Source organism: Oryzias latipes, chromosome 19 (genome assembly GCF_002234675.1).
Source record: "Oryzias latipes chromosome 19, ASM223467v1".
In the NCBI taxonomy this organism is placed as follows: domain Eukaryota; kingdom Metazoa; phylum Chordata; class Actinopteri; order Beloniformes; family Adrianichthyidae; genus Oryzias; species Oryzias latipes.
In genome coordinates this window covers 16838286-16846989 of record NC_019877.2, presented here as the reverse complement: position 1 = coordinate 16846989, position 8704 = coordinate 16838286, and positions in this window count along the sequence as shown.

Here is an 8704-nt window from a genome sequence, read left to right as displayed (position 1 = left end):
TGAGCAAATCTGGTAATTTTGATTTTATTTTGATAATCATGTCAGTTTTTACAGTCCTTTTAAATATTTTTTTAATTATGTATTTTATATGACAGGGCTGTGGTATTGTGAGGAAACCTACTGGATGAAAGATTCCGGTTCCGGGTTACACGGCAGGACGCGTGGCGTGCCTCTCTGCGAATACAACTATCTTCAAATTACTTAAAAGAGAGCTGACCATGCCCTCGAAGAAACTCCAGGAATACGAAGACCTCAAAAAGACTCTTGACATTATTCAAGAAACGCTGAAAAGTTTTATGGAACAAGTGTCGGCTAGGCTAACGCCACTTTGGGAAATGATGGAAGAGTTCCGAAGATTTCGGGCTCAAAACGAGCAGCGAGAAAACTGGGTCGAGATTCTGGAGAAAAGACTGGACGATGTGGATCAGCAAGTAAGGATGAATAATGTCATTCTCACTGGATTACCAATCAAGCCTCGAGCGATACTGACAGCAGGAGCAAGCACTGCTAATGCTAGAGCTAGCGTAGCTGGCAGTGCTAATACGCCGGAGATCGGTGCAGTGTCTTTGGAGCAGCAAATACATTCATTTCTCACATCTAAAGGGATTTCCCTGGATCTCAATACCATCGAGACCTGCCACCTGCTCCCCAGGAGAAAGGAGACAGATAAACCAGCGATCCTCATCAGGTTTGTGAATCACAAACACAAGCTAGCTTTGATGACCCAAAAGAAACAACTGAAAGGTTCGGCTGCTTATCTGAACGACCATCTGACCAGAAGGAATGCTGAAATCTCAAAACATGCACGGCTTCTCAGGAAGCGTAAGCAGATTGAGAACACTTGGGTTAAAGGCTGCAGGATTTACGTCAAATTGCTCGGTCCAGAGGACCGGTCCAAGGTTCTGGTTGTGAGCACCATGAAGGACTTTGAGAAGTGCTTGACCACGGTCATCTGAAACAACATGGAGTAATAAACCAAAGAGCCAAATAATTTCAAGAAATATGACACGTGGATTCATCACTTTCTCTGTATGTCTGACGTAACCTGAATAACAGCAGAGTTCTGACCTGCAGACAACTTGACCTCAATTTTCACTGTCGCTGATATCAGCTGAAGAAGGATATGGACCTGAATCTAATGTCTGCAGACATAACATCGAAGAGAAATATTAACTGTTTTGAACCCTGTCACGGTGGAGGGTGGCTCGAGAGCCGGTAGGACCCAGAATGCAGAGGCGGAGGCACACGGTTCAAGGGCAAGGGGTTTAATTACAAACAAAGGGCGCTGCCGAGCAGGATGACAAAACCAAAAAACAAATACTCACTGTGACGTGGCATGAGACAAGGAACAAGGAACGAGGAACATGGCATGACATGACATGAACACCGGAACAGGAATAATGGACCAACACAGGAGGAAGGCAGAGACAAGACTTATATACAGACAGGGCAGACAAGACACAGGTGGACACGATCAGGGCTGATGGGGACCAAAGGAAGTAAAACTCAAGAAAACAGACAAGACAGGAGACTTTCAAAATAAAACAGGAAACGGAAACAGAAACAAGACAGAACAAGGACCAAAAACAAGACAACAAGTTCAAATCATGACAAACCCAGATGAATGGCTGTTATCAGTAAAAGAAGAAATACCAACCTTGGACAATCGACAGTTATGGACCCTTTTTACTTTTCCCCTACAGCATTACTTTATTATAAAAAAATAAAAAATAAAAAAATAAATAAAATAAAAATACAAAAATAACATTAAAAAAAGTAAAACAAATGATTAATCACTTATTGAAAATTGTTAAATTGATTGACTTTTAATGATATTACTTCACCTTCTCCAAAAACTGATAAATTGATTCAAAAATCTTTCCTAATGTAGCATAATTTTGGACGTTTTTATCTTTTGATACTTGATGAAATTTTGCTATGAAAATTCCTGAAACAGTGTTGTCTATTTTACTGATATAGTATTATGTTTTATTCATATGAATGGCTTTTATAAGTAACATAATCTGCAAATATTTCAGATGACTGATCTGCATTTGCCATGTTGTTTTCTAAAATAGTTATTTTTGACGTAATACTTAAGTAATTCATTTTTGTCATGTGCTTTATCGATATCTTATGATTTTTAATTCATTAATAAAAACCGGGAACCGGATTTTGATAAATCATGTAATAAACCCCGTTATAGTATAACGGGGTGGGATTATATAAGTTTGCTTCCTTCCACTCCTTTTCAAGCAATAGTTATTAATGTCTAATTATGTATTAAGTATCTAATTAAGTATGATTAGTTACTGTATGAATGTATAACTGATGTTTATATTGCTGTTGTGTATTATTTCTTTTTTTTTTTTTTTCTAACTTGTCATGTCCAACAGCTGGGCAGACAGATGAGAGCTGAGGGCCTCTTGTGTTGGACATATTTTACTTTAACAAGAGGGGTTATTAATCTTCAGACAAACCAAAGGTATGTCTGAATAAACCCCTTTTGTAATTGAGGCCAAACTTTATTGATTTCAATCATGTCTGAAAATCTTTGGTGTTGGACCGGACGGAAAAGGAAAGAGGGGAAGAAGAGAGAGGGACGTTAGAGAGAGGGGGGGTAGGGGGTGATAATAGGAGGGGAAGGGGGGTAAGACCATGAAGCAGCATAAAGCAACAAGTTTACTGGTTGTTAATCATTATGGTAAGGTTCAAATGTAGTACAAAAAGGGCGGGGCCTGTCCACACACACACACTCAAATGTTATAAACACACCTGCTAGCTGCAAAAATGTCCACCTGTCGACATGTACACAAAACAGATAGTGTTCACACGCATACTTATGCCTTAAAACCAACTAGTGTGAAATATTTCAGTCATTCAGTCATGCAAACTGTTAGTGCAAAGGTGAGCTAACACCAGTGCTCAGGTGAGTGTTTATGTTCTTCTAAAATGGATGGTGGAACGTGAAAAGAAGGAGGGAGAGTGCCCAGCCATCCCCACCCCAAGACCCCCACCGCAGCGGCAGCGGCAGCGGCAGCCGGAATCCCCCCAACGCCACACGGGAACCGGCAGGGAACAACCGCCGCCCGGGCGACCAAGCCCGCCACCCAGGCCAGGGCCAGCAGGGCCGCCGCAAGGCCCCCAGAGCCAGAGGCCAGGGAGGCACGGAGGGAAAGAGAGCGCCGCCCCAGCCCAACCAGGAGAGCAGCCCCCCCGCCGCGCCGGGAGAACCAACGCAGGGCCCCACCGGAGAAGGACGCCCACAGCCCCAAACGAGCACCCCACCACCACCCAGGAGTTCCGGGCATCCCCCCGCCCTAACCCCAGGTACGAGCCAGGACCCCCCAAGGGAGACCCGCCCCGCACTCCAGGCAGCCACCCGCCCGGCCCACGGTTGGTCCAGGGAGGAGCGAGGCAGGGGGCCCGCCGCCCCCGCCCAGGAGGGGGGAACCCCGGGGAAAAAAGAGGGCCCACAAGGGGTGTTGTAAATATGGCCCGACCAGGCTCGGCCACAGTTGGAAATTTGGCGGGGCCCAGCACCCAAGTGACGGTGAAGACGTGATTGAAACCTTAAGCCAGACTGATAGATCGGCACATACGTGCTGCCAGAGAGCCTGGACAGGCGTGCAGAACCATAGTGCATGCATGTAACTGTCGGGTAGATTACTGTCACAGTGCTGACAAATGAGTTACTGAGACCCATCTTGAACATCCTCTGTCCAGTGTAGTAAATTCTGTGAAGAGTTTTGAAATGGATTAGCTGCAGATTTGGACTTTTTGTCATTTTAAAGGTGTTTAGACAAAGTTCTGACCAAAAACTTTCATCTGTGCTGATGCTCAAATCCGCATCCCATTTTGTTGTCGGAAGTGAAATATTGTTATCTAAATTACATAAAACTTTGTATATTTTGGAGAGAGTTTTATTCATTGAGAAATTGATCAGAGTGGTAACTACATCTGGTAGCTTTAAATCGTTGTCTCTGTATTTAAACTTTTTAGTAATAATTGATTTAAGTTGCTGATATTCCAAGAAGTTATATATTCCATGTTTGTCTTGAAGTTCCTGGGGAGTTATGAATCTTCTTTCAATAATTATGTGCTCTAGTTGTTTTATGCCCCCTGCTTGCCAAGCTGGGAAGTGGATAATTTTTTTATGAGGATGTCTGGGTTGTTCCAGATGGGTGTCATTTTGCACGGATGAATTGATGATTTTGATATTTTGAGAAATTCCCACCAGGCTGTTAAAGTGGCATTTATATTAATACTTTTGAAACAATCCTGTTTTTTAACTATTTGGCTAATAAATGGAAGATGTGACAGGTTGATCTTTCCACATAACGCCTGTTCCAAGTCTAACCATGAGTTGGTTTCTGGATTATTTTTTAACCATTTTAAGATGTATTGTAATCTATTTGCAAGAAAGTAATTGTGGAAGTTAGGTAATTCTAATCCTCCACAGCTTTTTGCAGATTTTAAAGTTTTTAGACTAATTCTTGCAGGTTTATTGTTCCATAGAAAGCTTGATATGGATGAGTCTAATGTTTTGAACCATTTTAATGGCGGTTGTGTGGGAATCATTGAGAAGAGATAATTAACTTTGGGTAAGATTTTCATTTTTACCGTGGCTACCTTGCCCATAAGGGACAAAGGCAGGTTGGTCCAGCGTGTTAGATCGTCCTGTATGTTTTTTAGTAATGGGGTGTAGTTTAGCTGCACCAGTTCTGATATTTTGGGGGAAAAATAAATACCTAGATATTTTATATTGCCTGATTTAACTGGTATTGTGAGTCCTTGCTCCGCATTACTGTTCAGTGGTAATAAAACAGATTTATTCCAATTAATGGAATAGTCTGATATAGAAGAGAATTCATTAATGATTGTTGCCGTTTCATTTACAGAATGTATATTACTTAAAAACAGTAATATGTCATCTGCATAGAGACTAATTTTATGATGGCTGTGTTTGGTTTTAATTCCTTTAATACTCTCATTCTGTCTTATTGCTGCAGCTAGAGGCTCGATAAATATTGCAAAAAGAGAGGGGGAGAGTGGGCAACCCTGTCTAGTTCCTCTTCCAAGAAAAAACCTGTTGGAAGTCTGTTTATTAGTTCTAACTGATGCATTGGGGTTGTGATATAATATTTTGATCCAATTGATGAATGATTCTCCAAACCCAAACTTATGGAGGGCAGCAATGAGGAACTTCCAATTTACTCTATCAAAGGCTTTTTCAGCATCCAGTGATAGTATAGTCATTTCCTGGTTTTTGATGGTGGCAAAGTCTATTATGTTAACGAGTCTGCGGACATTGTCATCCGAGTGTCTGCCTTTGATGAATCCAGTTTGATCAAAGTCAATTATGTGAGGAGTGACTTTTTCTATTCTCTGTGCTAGTGCTTTGCAGATAATTTTTACATCTGCATTAATTAAAGAAATGGGGCGATAGCTTGAAGGACTCGTGGGGTCTTTGTCTGGTTTTAGAAGAAGGATAATGTTGGCAGAGTTCATGTTAGGTGGTAGAGATTGGCTTTCATTGATAAATTTTACCGTTTTATAAAACGTTGGTGCCAGTTGTTCCCAGAATTCCTTATAAAACTCTGCAGGAAAGCAGTCAGGCCCTGGTGCTTTACCATTAGGCATAAGTAACAGAGCTTCATGAAGCTCAGACAACGAGAGCGGAGAGTCTAAATTTGTGATTTGATCGTCGTTTAACTTGGGCAGGTTTATATTGTTGAGAAATGAGTTGATGCTTTGTTCTGATGGATTGATCTGTGGAGTGTATAAGTTTTGATAAAAGTCTTTAAACGCATTATTAATTTTTACCGGGTCATGGGTGACATTCCCTGTTTGGTCCATAATAGAAGTGATTGTTGATTTTTCTTTATTAATTTTAAGCTGATTAGCTAGAAATTTGCCAGATTTATTTGAGTTTTCATATCTTTCCAGTCGAAGCCTTTGTATCTGGAATTGTGTTTGTTTATTGATGATGTCATTTAACTGCAGCTTTAAATTTTTCAGGTCGCCCAGTATGTGTTCCTGTGCAGAAGCAGCATAAGCAGTCTCCAGGGTTTTGATTTTATTTTCTAGTTCTAATAAATCTGCTTTCTCTTTGCGTTTTTTATGCGTTGAATAAGAGATGATTTTCCCTCTCATGACTGCTTTTGCTGCTTCCCAAAGAATACTTGGTGATATTTCAGAAGTATTGTTGAATTCTAAGAAGGTTGCCCACTCTTTTTTAAAGAATTCAATAAATTCCTGGTCTTTTAGCAGAGATGTATTAAACCTCCAGGTTGAACCCGAGGGTCTGGGTACTTCCCTTGAAACAGTAACAGAAACTGGTGCATGGTCACTGATAATAATAGGATGAATGTTGGAACTTTTAATTTCTTTCAAAAGGGAGTTACTGATTAATAAATAGTCTAAACGGGAGTGTGAATGGTGAACTGGAGAAAAAAAGGTGAACCCCTTAGTGCTTGGATGACATGAGCGCCACGCGTCGCAGAGACCCAGATCATTCATGTACTGCTTTAGAATACTTGCAGACTGCCATGTACGCTGGTTTGCTGCTGTGCTGAGTCTGTCAAGTTCAGGGTCAAAAACAAGGTTGACGTCTCCTCCTATAATGATTGTGGAGTCAGAGTGAGCTGAGAGTGAGGTGAAGAATCTGTGAAAGAAGGAAGAGTCGTCAACATTAGGGCCATGAACACTCGCTATACAAAAGTCCTTATTCTGAATGGATATATTAATGATTACAAATCTGCCTTCTGGGTCAGTAACTGTATCCTTATGAGTAAATGTAACATTTTTATTAATCAAAACTGCAACCCCTCTTTGTTTGGAGTTGAAACTGGCAGAATACATAACTGGATACTGGGAACAGCACAGGAGATGACCAGCTGATAAAGATAAATGGGTTTCCTGCAGTAAAGCTATATCTGCTTTAAGATCATCCAGGTGATTTAACACTTTCAATCTCTTTGGCCCAGAACTAAGTCCACGCACATTCCAGCTAACGATGTTAAGACTGTTCATAGCTGTTCTAACCGGGAGAGTGCAAGGCTAAATAGTGCGTGTGCCCGTCCGTGTGCGCGTGCACGCTGTTCGTTCCTGCTACACTGACAAGCGCTGTGCGTTGTGGGTGAACGTGTCTTGGCTATGAGCTGCATAGGGTTAGGGTTAGTTATTAATGTCTAATTATCCTAAGTATGATTAGTTACTGTATGAATGTATAACTGATGTTTATATTGCTGTTGTGTATTATTTCTACTTAATTGCTTGAAATAAACCATTTCAAATCAAAAAAATCAAATCAAAGACTGGTGTGGGTGCCCGATACCAGAGGTATGCTGTATTTCACTGTGTCTGATTTTTTAAAGTAAATGTGTATTTTAACAGATGATTGATTTCTTTTATTTTTGTGTTTGTTCCCACTCCTCACATACCGCTACCTGCTGTCATTTTTACAATGTTTTATTTACTGTTTCAGTTAGTCCACTTTTTGGAATATACTGCGGACTTACTGATTTAAACTTTTGTTTATTTTAATTTGGGTCACTTCCGGATCATTCTTATTTCTGTCATGTTCTTCTGCGTTACATCCAATTGGTTTAGCATGCAAGGTGATTTTGCAGTGTCTTATTTTCCCTGTGTAAAAATTCTGTGCAGTGTTTACAGCGGTTTAAGCCACCTTACTGATGTGGGGAGTTTTTTAATCGGCTTTGTGACAGCTAAGCACCAGATGTTTGAGATAGGAATACCTTTGTGTTCAATAAATATGACAAATTTGCCTGAATGCAACTGTCTTTAATACTCCCATGATACACGGAAACACTTGCAACAAATTGAAATTCTTTGTTGAATATGGGTGTGAAAGTACAAAATGAAAAGCTTTAGACTTTGTGAAAGGGCTGCAGCATGGCATCATTAAAATATTTTTGCTTATGTGTCAGTTGTTATTTCTGTCTTCCTGTGAGGATCTCATTGTTGTGTTCCATATAGAGATAAGAAATAATTTCAAACATCCTCTTTTGTGACTCAAACGAGGAGAAAGATGGTGTTTTTGTATTTTTATTTAACAAAAGAGGATTAAATAATAATCAAAACAACCTTTTATGTCACGTGCAGTTATGTGTATAGTAACAGTATTTAATTTAGAAATTTTAAAATGTTAAATATAACTTTCTTACTGTAAACTAAATATTAAAAAAATGCATTTACAGATAAAAAGATAGATTGTAGCTTGTGTTTTCAGTGGTAGTTCTGGGCGAGCCACACCAGTAGCGCCCCTCTGTACCCCCCAATTACGACCCAGAAAAGTACAATTGCTTATTAATGTTTACTTTATTGTTAAAATATTTAACAAATACAAATTATTTTAAAAATGCAAGTAGAGGCTTGCAAATTCTGACACCTTATAGGACTGGTGAAAAAATACTAAAAGTAACAATAAGTCTTACAAGGACAACATCACACATGTTTTGCTTGAGGTTTAAAATGACCACCATTATAAGATTTAAAAAGACATACAACTAGTGCAACTAAAATCTTGAAGCCCATTGAGTTGAGTTGATATGATCTGGGCTATTGTCATGTGAGATGATCAAAGAACTGGCATGCTTCCAGACATTAAATCCAGGGTTTGTTAAACTAATTTTCTTTTTGGAAAAAACTTTGCAGCAAAAAACACAAGAGCCTATTATTT